The 16,745-nt window shown below is 39.2% G+C and overlaps 1 protein-coding gene across 2 annotated transcripts in view; it reads right to left on the bottom strand.

The window, feature by feature from the left end:
• EML1 (EMAP like 1) overlaps positions 1–16,745 on the bottom strand; it is a 149,232-nt gene that overhangs the window by 121,057 nt on the left and 11,430 nt on the right. The gene's annotated exons all lie outside the window — the stretch shown is intronic.

The raw sequence follows: 16,745 nt of genomic DNA, 5'->3' as shown, positions 1-16,745 counted from the left end.
AGAACAAAAGTACCAATTAATTAGATAACTTTGTTAAAATATTGTGGTAATGCCTTAGATGCAATATGCATAATATGTGGCAAGTGTTTGAAATCATTTTTACTTAATTTGCATCGAGCTGCTTTTGCAACTTAATGACCATATCCTACTTTTCCTGCCTATATCATCTCCAACATAAAAAGCCAGAGGTCTCTCTCTCCCCTCCGCACCCCTGTATTGTGGGTACCGCATTGGTTTCTGGTAAGTTTCTGAGTACAATTCAAAGTGCCGATTTTAAGCTTCAAAGCCCTACATGGCTTGACTTCTATGTACCTTTAGAATCATTTCTTTCAGACAGAATTGCCCTGCCCACCTTGTCCATTTGGGAGTGCTTAGGGGCCCCACCCATGAGAGAGAAGTGGGAAATTGGAATCAATCTGTGGTTCAGTAGTTCCCAGGCTGTGGCATAGTCTCCCTACCCCATTATACTCCATTAACGGTGTAAATGCAGAGCTCTTTTGTCAGACTTTTGAGACCCAGATGGGACTCTTATGAGTTAGAATTTATGTCAGGGTTTTATTTTATGCTCTTAATGATTATTTTAATTGTGATTTAAGTGTATGTCTATTTTAATTGAATTGCAATTCAATAAGTCAATAATAATAAATACATAAATGATACCCTGCATTCTTTTTAAAAAGACAGTGAAAAGGTGGTGTGGCTGTGGCACCTCAAATCCAGTGTGAAGGAGGAACAGCTGAGGATGCTGGAGATGGGATTGCAGTAAGAATGCCTTTCAACTGGGAAACACTAGTCTCCTAGCTCCACATTTTAGATATATGGCTGCATTCACACCAATTTGTCTTGCACAGCATGTTAAGTTTGAAATTAATTGGCTCTACTTATAGAGGATTGGGAGGAATGCAAGACTGTTTGTATAAACATAATCTTAGCCCTGAAGGAATGGAAGGAGTAAGAAAGAAACTCAACATTGCTCCTCCTTGATTTTCTTTCGTGTAAGAGGGGGGAAGAGAAACTTTGTCGGCCTTTCAAAATTCCATTATTATATCCCATAGCAGTAATGGAGAGTTCTAGCAGTTCTTGTCTAAACTGGTTTTGGCCTGGCTCACTTCAAAGGAGTTACACAATTGTACAATGGCATATGATCATGTAACTGAAGAGGTGCACTGCGGTGACAAACATGGCACACAGATTGCTGTTTCTCTTTTTTTAAAATCATCACCACATCATTAGCTCATATGAAGAAAAGTACCAATTTACAAAGGGAGAACTCAAAGGAAACAAACCTGAATTGTGTTAAGCAAAGAAGTGGAAATTAAGACTATGCCAGGTCAGTTTATTTATGAATCTAGCCCGATACTTTTGTCCAATTACCAAAGGATCAAAAGGAAGAAGCTCAACCACAGACTCTAAATGCCAGTCACAAACCTGACGTTGTAAAACCTAAGACTCGAGATTCCATTCCTGAAAATAGAAAACCTACCCCAATACATAAAACAGCCATAAAGAGGGTGACAACACATAAAACAGCCATAAAGACTGTGGGTGAGAACCCATTGGACACAACCCAGTTTAAGTCTCCTACAACAAAGAGGGTCCAGTTTTGCCCATTACACAACTCTTGACACCCACTGAACAGGTGCCAAGCATTTGCACAGAAACCTCTGCACCTAAGGAAGGCTTTGTTAAGGGAATACAGATTCTGCTATAAGTATTGCGAATCTAAACACTCAGCCAAAGACTGCACAGCCAAGGTGCAATATTATCTATGCAACAGCAATGAGCACCAGCCGCTCTGCATCCAGACTCTGAGCCACGACAGCAGACAACACATAACCCTCCCTCGGCCAAGGAGCCTCAGCCTGCTATAGAGGCACACCCGGAGTCAGTGGTGAGTGTCAATTGCATGGCAATGTGCGGTAACACACTGTCTCCTCGCTCATGTCATCAGATCTGCTTAGCCAACGTCTACCCCGATGGACGCCCAGAAGAAGCAGTGAAGATGTATGTAATTGTGGGTAATCAGAGCAATTGCTCGCTGGTCAAGCCCACATTCTTCGACCTCTTCGCTGTTCAAAAGGAAGAAGTGCATTTTACAATATCAACGTGCACCGTACCATGAAGTACGGCGGGGAGGAGAGCTACTGGAAGGATGGGAAGAGCTAGCAGCAGAGAATTGCTGTGAGACGCTGGAACCTGCTTGAGATCTAGCTGGCCCGGGATGGAGGGAAGAGGCTTTCTTAGAATAGTGGGAGGAGGCCACGCGTGACCGAGGGGCTATGTCTGTGGCCCTCTCCCCTGACATTCCTTCCAGCTGTAGCGCTTCGTGGAGTGCTGCTTGGAGGGAGTCTTTGCCTGTCTGAACGAAGTCCTCACCTTCCTTGTTCATCTCCTCAAAGCATTGAATGTGTTCTTGGAGCTTTGGGTCACCCAGCTTCGACTGGATGGACTTGAGTTTACTTTCGCTGTTTCTCACCGTGCGAGAAGGTCATCTAGATCATCTAGCAATGTGTAGATTCTCTCGAGGGACAGCTTGCGTTTTGGGGCTTCACAGATTTCCTCCAGCTCTGACCATGAGTCTGCATAGCAGCAATATTGCCTGTCCCAATCCTCCTTCAAGCATGACTCCATGGGTTCGGTGAGCTTCCTGTGCTGTCTGAGGTCGTAGGCTTTCCGAGGTAATGTAGCTTCTTCAGAATGTTGGACATCTGAAACTGGGCTTTGGGAACCAGGCTCCATGTTTACATCAAGGGTGGGTGGAGGGTTTGAGTCCTCTAGTACATCAGAGACATCTGTCATGGCTGAAGACGTTGCCATGCTTCAAATTGGCAAAAGGTGAATTTTGGAAAATTTAGCAGTTTTCCATGTAATTCCCCTTTTTTTCACTAGGGGGACACTGCAGGCGTGTTGCTGAATTTAGAAACTTCTGTAAAATTCAGTACTCTAGGTGGCGCTGCAGGCGTGGGGCTGAATTTAGAAACTTCTGTAAAATTCAATACTGTAGGTGGCGCTGCAGGCATGTGGCTGAATTTAGAAACTTCTGTAAAATTCAGTGGTTGACCACTAGAGGTGTGTGTTGCCAGGTCTGGAAGACACTGGTGCAGTACACAGGTTGGCCTCTTAGTAGTGCTTGTCAGAGGCTCCCCATATGCCTTCAAAACAGACCTAGGATGGGGAATCTCAGCAGGAATAGTCTGTGGCGATTGGCTGCAGGCCCCAACCCAGGCAGATGTCTTCACAACATCCATTCCAACAGCTTGCCAACACCCTTTGGAACTGTTGGAAGCAAGAGTACCTGTCCACCCTACAAGGCCACCAGAAGTGACCAGGAGACTTTCACCAAGAAGCTCTACACCAGACCGGTCACCGACCTAGTGTTGCTGCGGAAAAAGGCTGAACTTGAAGATTAAACTTCAAGCTTTGCATGCTTTGCTTTGTTTGATCCTATATTACTGTTTACTGTTTATCTTAGTTATATACTATAGTTAATTGATAGTTAGTTAGTAGTGGAATTTATAATTCCAGGCGGGAAGTGTGCTGTCCAGATAGTACATAGGTAATTGGGAATTGAGATAGTTAATTTAAAATTGGGAGCTGTCTCTTAAGGGAATGCCTCATGGTAAATGTAGTTAATGCATCCTAGGAAATGTAGTTCATGTCATGTGGTCACATCTGTAATCCTGATTCGTCACTGAACTGACCCTTGGTTGGGTTGGGGGAGGTTTCTTCACTCTTGACTGGACCCCAGCAGTGTGCTGGTGCCTCACCCCCTTGCTCCTTCATTATGGGATGAAAGATCACTATTCTTTTGCACTATGAAGTCAGCTATGCAAAGAATTGGACATTAGATGGATCTCGACATAACTGTGAGTTATATTTGAGGATGCCTGGTGACCCAATAAAGAAACTTTGTATGGAAGCCTTTGTAGAGTTGTCTGTCTGTCTTTATATTCAGCCAGCAATCTAAAGACAGAACACATAGCATTATACCGAAGAAGACAGTGCAGTCATCTTCAGTATAGAAAAAGTGCAGAGAAGAGCAACCAGAGTGATTAGGGTACTGGATACTAAAACATATGAAGAACGTTTACAGGAACTGGGCACGGCTAGTCTAGTGAAGAGAAGGACCAGGGGAGACATGATAGCAGTCTTCCAATATTTGAGGCGCTGGCACAGAGAGGAAGGGGTCAAGTTATTTTCTAAAGCCCCAAAGGCCAGACAGGAAATAATGGATGGAAATTGAACAAGGAGAGATTTAACCTGGAAATAAGGAGAAACTTTCTGACAGTGAGAACAATGAACCAATGGAGCAGCTTCCCTTTGGAAGTTGTGGGAGCTTCATCACTTGAAACTTTCAAGAACAGATTGGATTGCCATTTGTTAGAAATGGTGTAGGGTCTCCTGCTTGGGTGGGAGTTGGACTAGATGAGCTATAAAGTCCTTTCCAACTCCGTTAATCTGTTTACTTCTGTTTACAGTCCCACAAAAGCAGAAATCCGCCTATCATGTGCCATGAAATAAGTAAATGAGCTTATGAATCTCTGCACCCATGAAAACAGAATGCTCTCAACGGTTACACTGACCTTTCCTTTGCCCATTCAGATGGATTGGAGATGGATAGTTCAGTCTAAAAAAGGAGCCACGTTGCCATCATCTGCCCTCAAAGGAGTTGCTGACTGCATCTTAGTATGAGTCACACTCTGGACTTGGATCCTTCCAGTTAGGATAAGGACAGGCAATGTTTTGATTGGCAAGAGTTGTAGTAACATGGGAAGAGGGACTGAGAGTCAATAACTGCATGGGAACACATCAGTGTATGGCAGGCAGTGAAATTTATGACAGCGCTTTGGGGACAATTTAACTTTTTTAACATTTGTATGTCTATTTTAAAGCTTTACATCTGTTCTCCAACTTACAGTTTACATTTGCTTGCCAACTTAATTGGGGGAGAGGGCTCTGAAAGTTGCAACGGATATTGGGATATACAGGCAGCCCTGGGGAAACACGAATTTCGGGATGGGCCCACCAAAATCTACCACTGCCTCCCTCTCTCTTTCGTTGAATCCTATATTGCTATAGTTGTGAAAAGAGATACTTTAGATCAAGGGTCTTCAAACTTGACAGCTTTAGGACTTGTGAACTTCAACTCCCAGAATTCCTGAACTAACATAACTGGAGGAGGAATTCTGGGAGCTGAAGTCCACAAGTCTTAAAGCTGTCAAGTTTGAAGACCCCTGCTTTAGATAGCCTTTCAGGGGCAAGAAAGGAATAAAACAGAACAGAGAGGGTTTTTTAAACTGTGCTACTACAGATATATCTACAAACATTTGCTATTGGTAATCAGTTGTGTAATATTTAGAAGATTGTAACAGGTTTACAAAGTAGGAGATTAAGAGAACACTATCAGGTTGTAAGAGAACATATCTCAGTGAAGAATAAAACTGCAATATGAGATTTCCTACTAGGGAAAAGAAGCACTATAAACATTCGTGTAATATGTCATTTTTTAAAAAAATGAATTCATAACTTTACAAATATCGCAATGAGTCAAGGAATTTATTCCATTCTGTTGCACCCATTTTAGGGCATGTCTTTTCAGTACCAATCTTAAAGGTTTCCATCAGGATGTTGTCATTTTAAGAATCCGTACCACAGAATTTTCTGCAGTTGTGTAAAAGTCTCAGCCCCACTGTTTTTTAACAGTTATTTCTGCCAAATCACTTTAGAAAATTTTCAGTATGTACAATGTATACAGAACAGTTTGTATTCATTCTAGCTCTCAATCTCTGCCTTTCGCTTCCTGCTTTCCACAGATTCTGAGCAGATAACAAATCAAATGTGACCTAAATAGGTAATTCATTGTTTGCAATATTTGTGTAAATAGCAGGCATGAATCTATTAATCTGGATTACAACCTTAACGAGAAAATAGGATTGTAACCATACTTCTCTTGTTGTAATTCTGCCTTAAATCAGATCTGTTCTTTTTTACCAGCTGTTTTTAACTTGAAAGCAAATTTCCATTGGGTTAGAGGGAGATTTTCCTTCTAAAACAAACAGCCAGCATGTGAATCAGACTGGATTAGGATCACGGTAACATTGAAAGGTTAAAACATTTTTCTTCCCTCCTAAAGTTATAAATCTGCTGTTCCAATGTCTGCTTGTATTCAATTTAAAAAATTGGCAACAGAATTGCTATATGCATAGTATTGTATTTAGATTGGTTATGCATAACACACCAAATCAAATATTAGTCTACCATATTACTTGTATAATGCAGACTAAGCTCGTATCATTAGAATATGGTTCTATGTTCATCAAGGCAATTTAGTTTAATTTAGTGAATGGTGATTAAACATGAAGCAAGGCATCTCTTTGAGGGAAATGGGTGGTTCAGAAATGTGAAATATAAATAAATGAATGTAAATGTTAAAATCAAGTTGGCTAGCTTGTGGTTTACTAGATTGTGTGAATTCAAGATATTGGATTAATTCATTAATCCATGGTTAAACCTGTCAAATCTGGGCTGTAAAAGTGTTGGAGGTTTCTATAATTCTTTGCTTCCATCTGGTGGTCATTACTTACTGTATTTACAATACTGTAATTGTAGGAGAAGGAATGGCAGAGGGGGGGGGTGGGAGTGAAAAAGGGGAATCAGCTAGAATCCCTTTGTAGCCACAAGCGAACAAAGTCTAACCAGAATTCCTGAACTAACATGACTGGAGGAGGAATTCTGAGAGTTGAAGTCCACAAGTCTTAAAGCTGTCAAGTTTGAAGACCCCTGGTCTAACCCCTCCTTGGATGCCATTGATTCTAACTCTAATCAGATGCTGATGGTTAGTTGAGAAGATTCCCATGCATAGGCTTTTAGCAATAAATCAGTTTAATTAAACTTTGACATGTGGACCTGGTCTTTCGTGCCTGACACTAACCATGATTCAGTTAATATTCCCCCTCCCACAAGCACATGCACTCTTTAGATCACTTCTTTTTCCTTCTTCTGAAGCCAAACCCATATCTTGCAACCTTGAGATATGTATGTATGTATGTATGTATGTATGTATGTATGTATGTATGTATGCATGCATGCATGTATGTATGTGTATATATATTTTCCAGTGCTTCGGTTCTGCAAAGCTTGTGGATGGTCCATTTGATCACTGAGAAAACTCTTCTCTGCCCTTGGATTCTTTGCCATCATTTCTCATTTGGAGATTTTTACTTAGCCCCATGACATGTAAGGAAAACATTGGGTCTGTACCTGGAGTTCGTATGACACCTTCTATAATTTGGTGGTAAATGTAAGAAATGCATGGAGATGAAGATGGGATAAAATCCGGCTGCTCAATAAACAACAGGAAAAAAGGGCATTAGTTTTGCTAACACACTGTTGGATCAGGTGGCATGTGTGTTCAGATTTATCATTCTGACGTTTAGTTTTTCAGATGGAGAGGTTGGCTCCATATTGGAGCCTTTGACTCCCAGCCTATGGACTGCAAAGCAAAGAAGGACAAAGCACTATAGAGGAAAAGCAAGATAGGTCTGTGTTGGGGTGGCTTGTAAACCCTGTGGGATTATTCACTGAGCAGACATGTGGCAGATTCATTAATGTAATGAGGGAAAGGTGGCAAGGCAATCTGAATTTTTAGGAATAACTCTTCCATTATATCAATGTAAGTTAAGTGTGGCTCTGGTCATTTATATTTCAGGATAAATATATTTTTATTATTGAAGAACCTGCAGTGAGACATTATTTGAACAACCTTCTTAGTGCTCTCCTCTTGATGGTTTAGAAATAATCTCTGTAGCTTGGCAGGAGAGAAGATGATTGCAAGTCAGCTTCAAAATTATTTAGAGGGATTGGAGAACAGAGAAAATGGTGCATTAGAAATTCCCTTGTTATGCCTGAGGACAATAAACCTTTGTACAGTTCAAAGATCTATGTGAATTGCAGCCTATACTTTGATAGCCTAGTTGTGCAAAGGTCTCATTCATTTGCATGACTTTCACAAAAGGAAAAGGGATCAACTGCATAAACAGGCTCTCTGTGTCTTTAACAATAGTACAGGCATTCAGTATATAAAAGGTGTGTTTGAGGAGCATCTATCCATTCATCTATCATACTGCATGTCCTTTGAAAATATAGGAATTATTTATTTATTTTTCACATTTCTGACACACACACCCACCCCATTTCCCTCAGAGTGGATATCCTAGCCTTTACATTAATAAATTTGATCTGTATTGGACTGGTACCAATTTAACTCTTAAGTTAAATAAGTTAACTCTTACCTCCTCTCCCAAAAGATGCTGGAGATGATTTTCTCTATTTTCTCTATTTTGACTAGGAATGGTCAAAAGGTGTTTATTTTTACTTAGGGATATGACATTATTAATGTAGAAAAGAAGCTCATATCTGTATAGTATTCTACAATGAATAAACTATTTTAAGTGAGTTTTTAAAATTATAAACATTTCAAATATAGAAATTGGATTCAGTATTTATATGATGGTACAAGTGTATATTTTTATTACACCCTACTTTATTGCCCCTTATTATCTCCTGTAAATTATCTTCTAAAACAGATGGATTTGGAACACATATCAGAAAGAGGTTGGAAATTGAACTTAATGAGTGTTGTCTTTGTAGTAATGCTAAATAATAATCTTGAAATGACCATAATTAAAGTGTTATATTACCCTCCTGGGAACAGTAGTGTAATAAAGAACTTGGCTTTATTTCACAATTCTGGGGTTTGGGTTGTTTTTTTTTTATTGTCACCAGATCTCTTGATGGGATTATGAGTTTATAATACATTACTAGCTTCTTGTAAGAAACTAGTTAATAGCTGAAAAATACTATAATGCGTGAGAATTTCCCCCTCACATTCATTCACAGATGGATTTTTTTTCTCACTCATGAATGTTCACATATATTAAACTGACTTCTAATTTCAAGGAAGTGCTATGTTCTAGTAGTCTTATTTATTTAATTGTTTAATTCATTGGTTCATCTATTGTGCTGAATTAAAATGCATAAAGCTTAGGTGTAAAGAACAGTGAATGGAAAATGAAAATGTGTTTAGTGGTGGTCCATAAATTTTTTCTGTAAATGTGAGAATATTTTTTTTGGGTGCAGTATGAAAATATGATCAGCTGTGTTGCAGTGTAAGAAACACAACAAGATTTACTTTAGTAGCCTATGAAACCATCATGAAATGATATTGTATATTTTTACACAAGAATTTTTCCAAATCTCTGTAGTCATTTTCCATATAATACTTTTCAGCTGGAAAGGTGGAACAGCCTGTAATGTAACAAAACACAACCTGTGAATCCAATATGCTTTTTAATATCCATTAATAATGCACCCAAGCAAAGAGAGCTGATTTATTAGCTTAATGTTCTTTCTGTGCCAACTCAGAAAGCTCAAACTGCCCAAGGAGCTGCTGATACAGTTCTACAGAGGAATTATTGAGTCTATCATCTGCACCTCTATAACTGTCTGGTTTGGTTCTGCAACCCAACAGGACAGACACAGACTTCAGAGGATAATTAGGACTGCAGAAAAACAATTACTACCAACCTGCCTTCAATCAAGGACCTTTATACTGCACCAGTCAAAAAGAGGGCTGTGAAAATATTTACAGACCCCTCACATCCCAGACATATACTGTTTCAACTCCTTCCCTCAAAACGACACTATAGAGCACTGCACACCAGACAACTAGACACAAGAACAGTTTTTTCTCAAAAGCCATCACTCTGCTAAACAAATAATTTCCTCAACACTATCCAACTATTACAAAGTCTGCACTACTATTACTGTTTATCTTCTCATCACTCCTCATCACCCATCCCCTCCCACTTGTGACTACTGTATGACTGTACCTTTGTTGCTTGTATCCTTATGATTTATATTGACTGTTTCCTAGTATGATTTGATTGCTTATTGTACCCTATGACTATCATTAAGTGTTGTACCTTATGATTCTTGATGAGTGTATCTTTTCTTTTATGTACACTGAGAGCATTTGCACCAAGACAAATTCCGTGTGTGTCCAATCACACTTGGCCAATAAAGAATTCTATTCTATTCTATTCTATTCTATTCTATTCTATTCTATTCTATTCTATTCTATTCTATTCTATACGAGACATGCATCTAATTGCTTTTATGAGACCAGTACTTACGTTGGTTCTAAAGACGTTATTAGAAGCCACTATCAAATACATAAACTAGGGCCTTGGTATTTTTATAGCAGAGTACTTTATTAGATCTGGGAACATATAGGTTGCAGCCACTTGAGTTATTAGCTAAAATTTATTTAACCATGTGTTACTTAAAGGACCAACTGTATTTGCCGATAGTTAACTTCTGCTATTTTGTTTGTTTATTTGTTTGTATTGCTGCAGCTCCTATGAGAAGGCCATTTTCCCACTGCGGGGAGAGAACTCTCCTTTCTCCCTGCCCCACCAGTTCCTATTTCATGGGACCTTTCAATGTCAGGAAAAGAATGATGGTCTTGGTGGCTTAGAGTTCTCTCTTATACTAGTGTTTCATGGCTGGTGAAAGTGAAGTTAATAATCAGTTGGCTTCAGACCACTTTTGAAAGATTAGGTTCTGATCTGCATGATAACTCACCTAAAGCAGAAGACGCTGATAATTTCTCAAGGGTGGGAATAAACAGTGTTGCTTGTCCCCTACTTGTCCCAGCCCACAAAGAAGGCAATCTCTCAGCCTGTCTTTTCCTGTACCATATTGAAAGTAGAAGATTCCAACTGCTCAAACAGTGTTGTTCCATTTATCTATTGTGCATTGTTTCATTCTAGGCAAACACCCCACTCCATATGCACTGTGGGCAGGAATGCTTCCTCCTCTCTGCTCACTGGTTGCTATTTCATCTGGGCTGTGGACCTTTTTTTAAAAAAAAAAAGATACAGCAGTAAATTGTAATGGCATACCAACACATGCACCCAAATTTATTCGTACAATTATGAAAGACCCAGCTCATCTATTTATTTGTTTTACACATTCACCTATAAACCAGGGAAAGGTTGGTTTGTGTACTTTTTAAATCAGCTCATGGATTTAAAAAGTGAAATTGGTAAACAAAACTGACAAAAATTCCACCAGATTTTTTTTTCATCATCTTGTGACAGTATAACTGTAATCCTCTCTTTCTTTCTTTTTTGTAACTTGTCTATCCATTGAGGCATCAGATGGGGAGGTGTTAAAAACAAGGGGGAGAAAAATAGAGAAGCTCATACAAAAGTTCTATTAATGGAAGCCTCATGGTGTCAAGATCCGCTCGGAGAATAGAAAGCAACTTTCCATGGGATGGATAAAGAAGCAGAAGAGTTTAACAATCAGGGACCTGAGTAAACAGGCAGGTGAACACCTCGGCTCTCATAAAGGAAGGGGCTGAAGCCCAGAAAGGGATTTTTTAAAGCTGTCTTTACAGGTAGTCCTCGTCTTACAATGGTTTGTTTAGTGACCGTTCAAAGTTACAACGGTACTGAAAAAAGTGACTTATGACCATTTTTCAAAGTTACGACCTTTGCAGCCTCCCCACGGTCATGTGATCAGAATTCAGAAACTTGGCAATTGGCTCCTATTTATGATGGAAGCAGTGTCCCGGGGGTCATGCCATCCCCTTTTGCAACCTTCCGACAAACAAAGTCATTGGGGAGGCCAGATTCACTTAACAACCAAGTTACTAACTTATCTGCTGCAGTGATCCACTTGACAACGGTGGCAACAAAGGTTGTAAAATGGGGCAAAATTCACTTAACAAACATCTTATTTAACAACAGGGCTTTTGGGCTCCGTTGCGGTTGTAAATCGAGGACTGCCTGTGTTTCTAACTGCTTTAGGTAACCTAAGCATCAATTCAGAAAGGACCTGGGGAGTAGAAACATTAGAGGAATGGCAATGATCCCAAATAACTTTATTTTAGGGATTTCATTCAGATATGTCCTTTTTTCCTAAAACTGGACTGGCCAATTTAACTGTAAAATAGGTATATTCAGTATACTAAATGGAAAATATGAATAATGGAACAAGCCACCATCTTACCCTCCCCTTCTATCATTTGAGGAATTTATCATTATACCATACTCTTATATGTCCGTGGATGGCCTCATCCAGTGATTTCATACGCTTGTTAAATAGGATGAAAAGGATGGAGCCCAGACCCTCTCGACCTCTTCCCTCCTAAAATCACTGACTGGAACCAACCCAAGAGAAAGGAGTAAAATAGTGCCTCCCACTCCTAACCCTGAGAAGGGATGGGAAACAACAAAGAGACATCACTAGGTTTTGACAATGTCTTAGTTCAGCGGTCGCCAACCTTCTGGACCTCAGGGACCATCAAACTCACAATTTTAAATCCCGCAGACCACTAATATGAATTTTGACTGACGGTGGCTTGCTGATGTTGGTGGGAAAGTCGGTCCCGCATTCCAGAGCTGCAGTAGTCACAGGACTGGCCCTTTGGTCATCCCGGAGCAGCTGCTCCTCCACCCGGGTACACCAGCCTGCCATGGACTGGTGGAGCTGCTCCAGGATGATCAAAGGGCCAGTCCTGTAATTACTGCAGCTCTGAAATATGGGACTGACTTTCTCACCAATATCAGCAAGCCACCCCAGGGTGGATTTCCCTCCCCCGCAGTTGGTCTTACCTTCCAGTTCCAGCTTGCGTGGCTCTACTCAAGGTAAGGTTTGTGCTCAGCCGAAGGGTGGGGGCCAGTGGGTGGGCAGGCCATGTGGGCATTGTGTTCTTGCACAGCCTGGATTGCTTTGGGGGGGACATTTCTCTGCGGATCACCAAAATTTTCTCATGGACCACCAGTGGTCCCTGGCCCACAGGTTGGCGACCACTGTCTTAGTTGACCCTAATTCTTTGAAGCTTTGGAACTTAAAGGTCTACAGAAATAATGAATACAATGTCCAGAGTGAATATCTTAAAAAATAAATATAGCATTTCATAAATGTTACAGTATATTCTTCACCATGGTATGCTGGGCCACCAAAAACCAACAAAAAATATGTACTTCCACAAATTGTTTTGCTTGCAACTAAATATATATGAATGAATAATTATAAAAGAGGATGCCAATCAAAATACCTGCCTAATACAGATACCACCACCTTTTCTCTTTGCAACGTTTCAGAGAAGGGGATTCATAAAAGACTTGGTAAGCAGTCATGGTGGAACAGATAAGAGATATTGAATGAAGCAGAATTTGTTGAACTAGCACATATGCATATACTGTATTTTGTAAGCAAAAGGTAAAGGTAAAGGAATCCCTGTGGATTTTACTCCGCTAGTTGTTGCCAACTGTATGGTGTGGTGCTCATCTTTTCAAGGTCATTGAGCCATTGCTGTCCAAAGACATTTCCATGGTCATGTGGCCAGCATGACATCACAGAGAGCTGTTACCTTCCCACCAAAGTGATACCTATTTATCTACTCACTCACATCTGCATGTTTTCGAACTCCTAGGTTGGCAGGAGCTGGGGCGAGGATGGGAATTCACCCCGTCACATGGCGCTCAGGTCTCAAACCTGGGCTGCCCGCTTTCCAGCCGACAAGCCCAGTATCTTTACCACTGAGACACCACACCACCTCAATATTTTATATATTTTGTGAGTATAGACAAACTTTTATCCAATAAGATTATCAGAAATGCTGCCGTACAATATTTATTTACTTGGAAATACAGCCCATTGTATGTGCATTGTGCTACTATGGTAATTGTTATAATCCAGCTAGCTTTGTAAATTATAATCATCTCAAGATAATAAACAAAGAGCAAATACCAAAAAATTAAAGCTGTGTTGCAATTGACAAAGAAGACATTACTCACTAAAACAAAGCAACTTTGCAAAAGAACAAGCATTCAGCAATCTAACCCACAACTTGTCCCCTATTGTTGATTGTAAGCTTCACCTTCCCTTATTCTGAAGTTTGGTATAGCATGTAGAGACATCTAGTGGCTGAGCACTCTGTGCAGCTGTTAATAGTTTTGGAGAGAGAGTAAAACACATCCTCAACACAAAACAAAAAAAGTGGGACCTCTAAATCAGTATTTTGAATCCTAATAGCAATATTTATTCATCCCAAGAAAACTGCATCTCATAAACCTCACAGCATGTTGAAACATAAAATCCAAGTTTATAGAAATCTTGGTTCACTATAATCTGAATATACTACAGATTTCTGGGCTCAATTCAAATTCATCTGAAACTATAAATTACAACTCGGGACTTTTATATCTCTTTTTTAAAATGCCCCATAATTGTTCTTAAGATTTGATTACTGTTCCATATAATACATTTGATGAAAATAGGCAAATGGTTAGAGAACAAGGTGCGTGGTTTGTTTCATCCTCGGTTCCCCTTTTTCCAATGTCAAGTTCTAGAGCAATTTCAGTTGTATTTAGTGTCTATACTCATTTTCAAATATGTTAAAACTATACAGGATTGTGCCAGAGTTATCTTTAACCATGTGGTAGTCACAACCCACTTTTTGATAATCATCTTGGCAAATAGAGATGTCAAGCTTTGGTGTGTTGCAAGTGGCAAAATATCCTATCTCGTCTGAAGCATCAGGAAATTCTTTGCTTCAGAAAACATCTCTGCTTCAGGTGGAGCACACATTCCTATGTATTTCTGCTGTTCTTGCTTTTCCATTGGAGAGAATAAAGTATCTGCTATTAACAACCAGATGGAGACACAATTTAATTCATTTTACTCCCAAAGAGAGCAGGTTGATCAAGTCTATATTAGGAAAAACCAATAAAGAGGGATATTAAGATCAACTTCAAGTAACAGAGACACTTTTTATTGTTGCACAGTAATAATAAAATCTTGTTTAACATAGCAAGAAAATTGCTTATGGTAAATTTATTACTAATGCCAGGCTGCTTATGCACACTCATGTAGTAGGTATGCACTTAGGATGCTAATCTGAGGAGGACAAAGTGGTGGTAAGAGTTTTTGCCTTACAGTGTCTTCCTTTGGATCGATCAGCTCCAAATATGGAAGGTCTCAACATTTTTTTCTATACATTTTGGCTTGGGAATGTTATGAACTAATAAAACTTGTCAACCTCACAATAAGCAGGATCGTAATCCTGCACCTTTGATTGGCCCATGGATAGCGAGCAGGGATTGTTCCTTACGGAGCAGCCTGATTGGCTATTAGTTGAACACCTCTCATTGGGCACAATTTAAGCAATTGGACACAATTCATTGGTTAACGGGTCAGCAGCCAGCTCTATAAAAGAGCTGCTGCTGCCCAGGGTTTTTGCTCTGTTCCTAATCCTTAATAAAGAGTTGAAGTTCACTAGTTCTCTGACTCGTCTCCGTTCCTTGCGCCCATGCTCAGAATATAACAGGGAATACTTGCTTTTTAACATGAACTAATATTGCATACTGGTCCTCTTCAGATTTCTAGGAGCATATTGATGCAGATAAGTCTTTGTTTTTAGTATATAGTCTCTCTCTTAAATGGAATTTAGGAGTTGCAACATGTGTTATATTGAAAATGTGCACAAAGGAGGAAAAACTTATCCATTTGTCTCAATTTGTCTAAAAAGATTGTGTACATAAAATACATATAATTGTTATCTCTATACTATTATTACTCTTCTGAATCGTTGGCCTTCAACTGCATGCCCAGAACTTTGTAGGGGTATACAATGCTTTAGATTCAGTTTGGAAGAGTTATTTAGAAACATGAGAGAACCTGAATGCAACACCGATCTGCATTTTATTAAAACAGTCATGCTGCTATTCAGAATTATGCAGCTGCCATAGGGAAGTTTTTATTGCAGCTGTATGATCCTGAAAACAGAGAAAATTGCTTTAATAAATACAGTATTGCATTTGTGGTCTCATGCATCCTGAAACATTTATTCTTAGCCAGATCCAAAGCATTGTACAGCCCAATATTTTGCTTATGTGTACTCATTTTCATGTTATTCTGAACACAAAAAATCTACTCCATTGGTCGTGTTCCTATTCAATTAAACTGCTGTCCCATTTTTCATGCTATGCAGGTTTATAGTAGGTTCCATAAATACTTTTAGTTTTATTCATTTAAAGACTAAGCCAATTATAATAGATTCACTCATTCAACATAATCTTCATACCCAATAGTTTCCCGAGTAACATGAGAAACAAAATAGTTCAAATAAATTCCAGAGAAAATACATGGACAGAAATAAATCGTACATAGAATATACAACATGATCTCATCTGTATTAGCTATTTCTAACCCCTAACTTTAGTTCTGTTTTTAGTGATTAAAATGTACATTTAGTGTTGATTTCTATTTTATTTTTCTTCAGGATAGTGAAACTGATGCAAGGGGTGAATATTAAGCTAAAATACATATCCTGCAGATTTATTAATAATGCCAATTTATACTGTTCTAAGGATGATTTCTTGAGTGAATTGTTAAAACTGTAAGACAGTAAAATATATTGGTTATCTTGCCATAGGAGGTGACATTGGAACCTGTTGGTATACAATCTATTTTAGTTATTCTTTCTTCTACTGCCTTTAATTGATTTATCAACTTGCAAAGTATTTTTTGGGGAGGAAGGGGGAGAAAACTAACATAAGATGCTGCTTTCCCTGGTGGTGTATTTGAAAAGAAATACATATAGAAAGAAGTGAATTATGAGAAGGTATTTAAAGATAAGAGTGAATGGTAATAACAGGAATAATAAATGC

Source organism: Notechis scutatus, chromosome 1 (assembly GCF_049901735.1).
Source record: "Notechis scutatus isolate UNSWTSFEM ecotype Mainland chromosome 1, rNotScu1.2, whole genome shotgun sequence".
NCBI lineage: Eukaryota > Metazoa > Chordata > Lepidosauria > Squamata > Elapidae > Notechis > Notechis scutatus.
The sequence above is the reverse complement of the archived record's forward strand: the minus strand, read 5'-3'. Positions and strand labels throughout refer to the sequence as shown.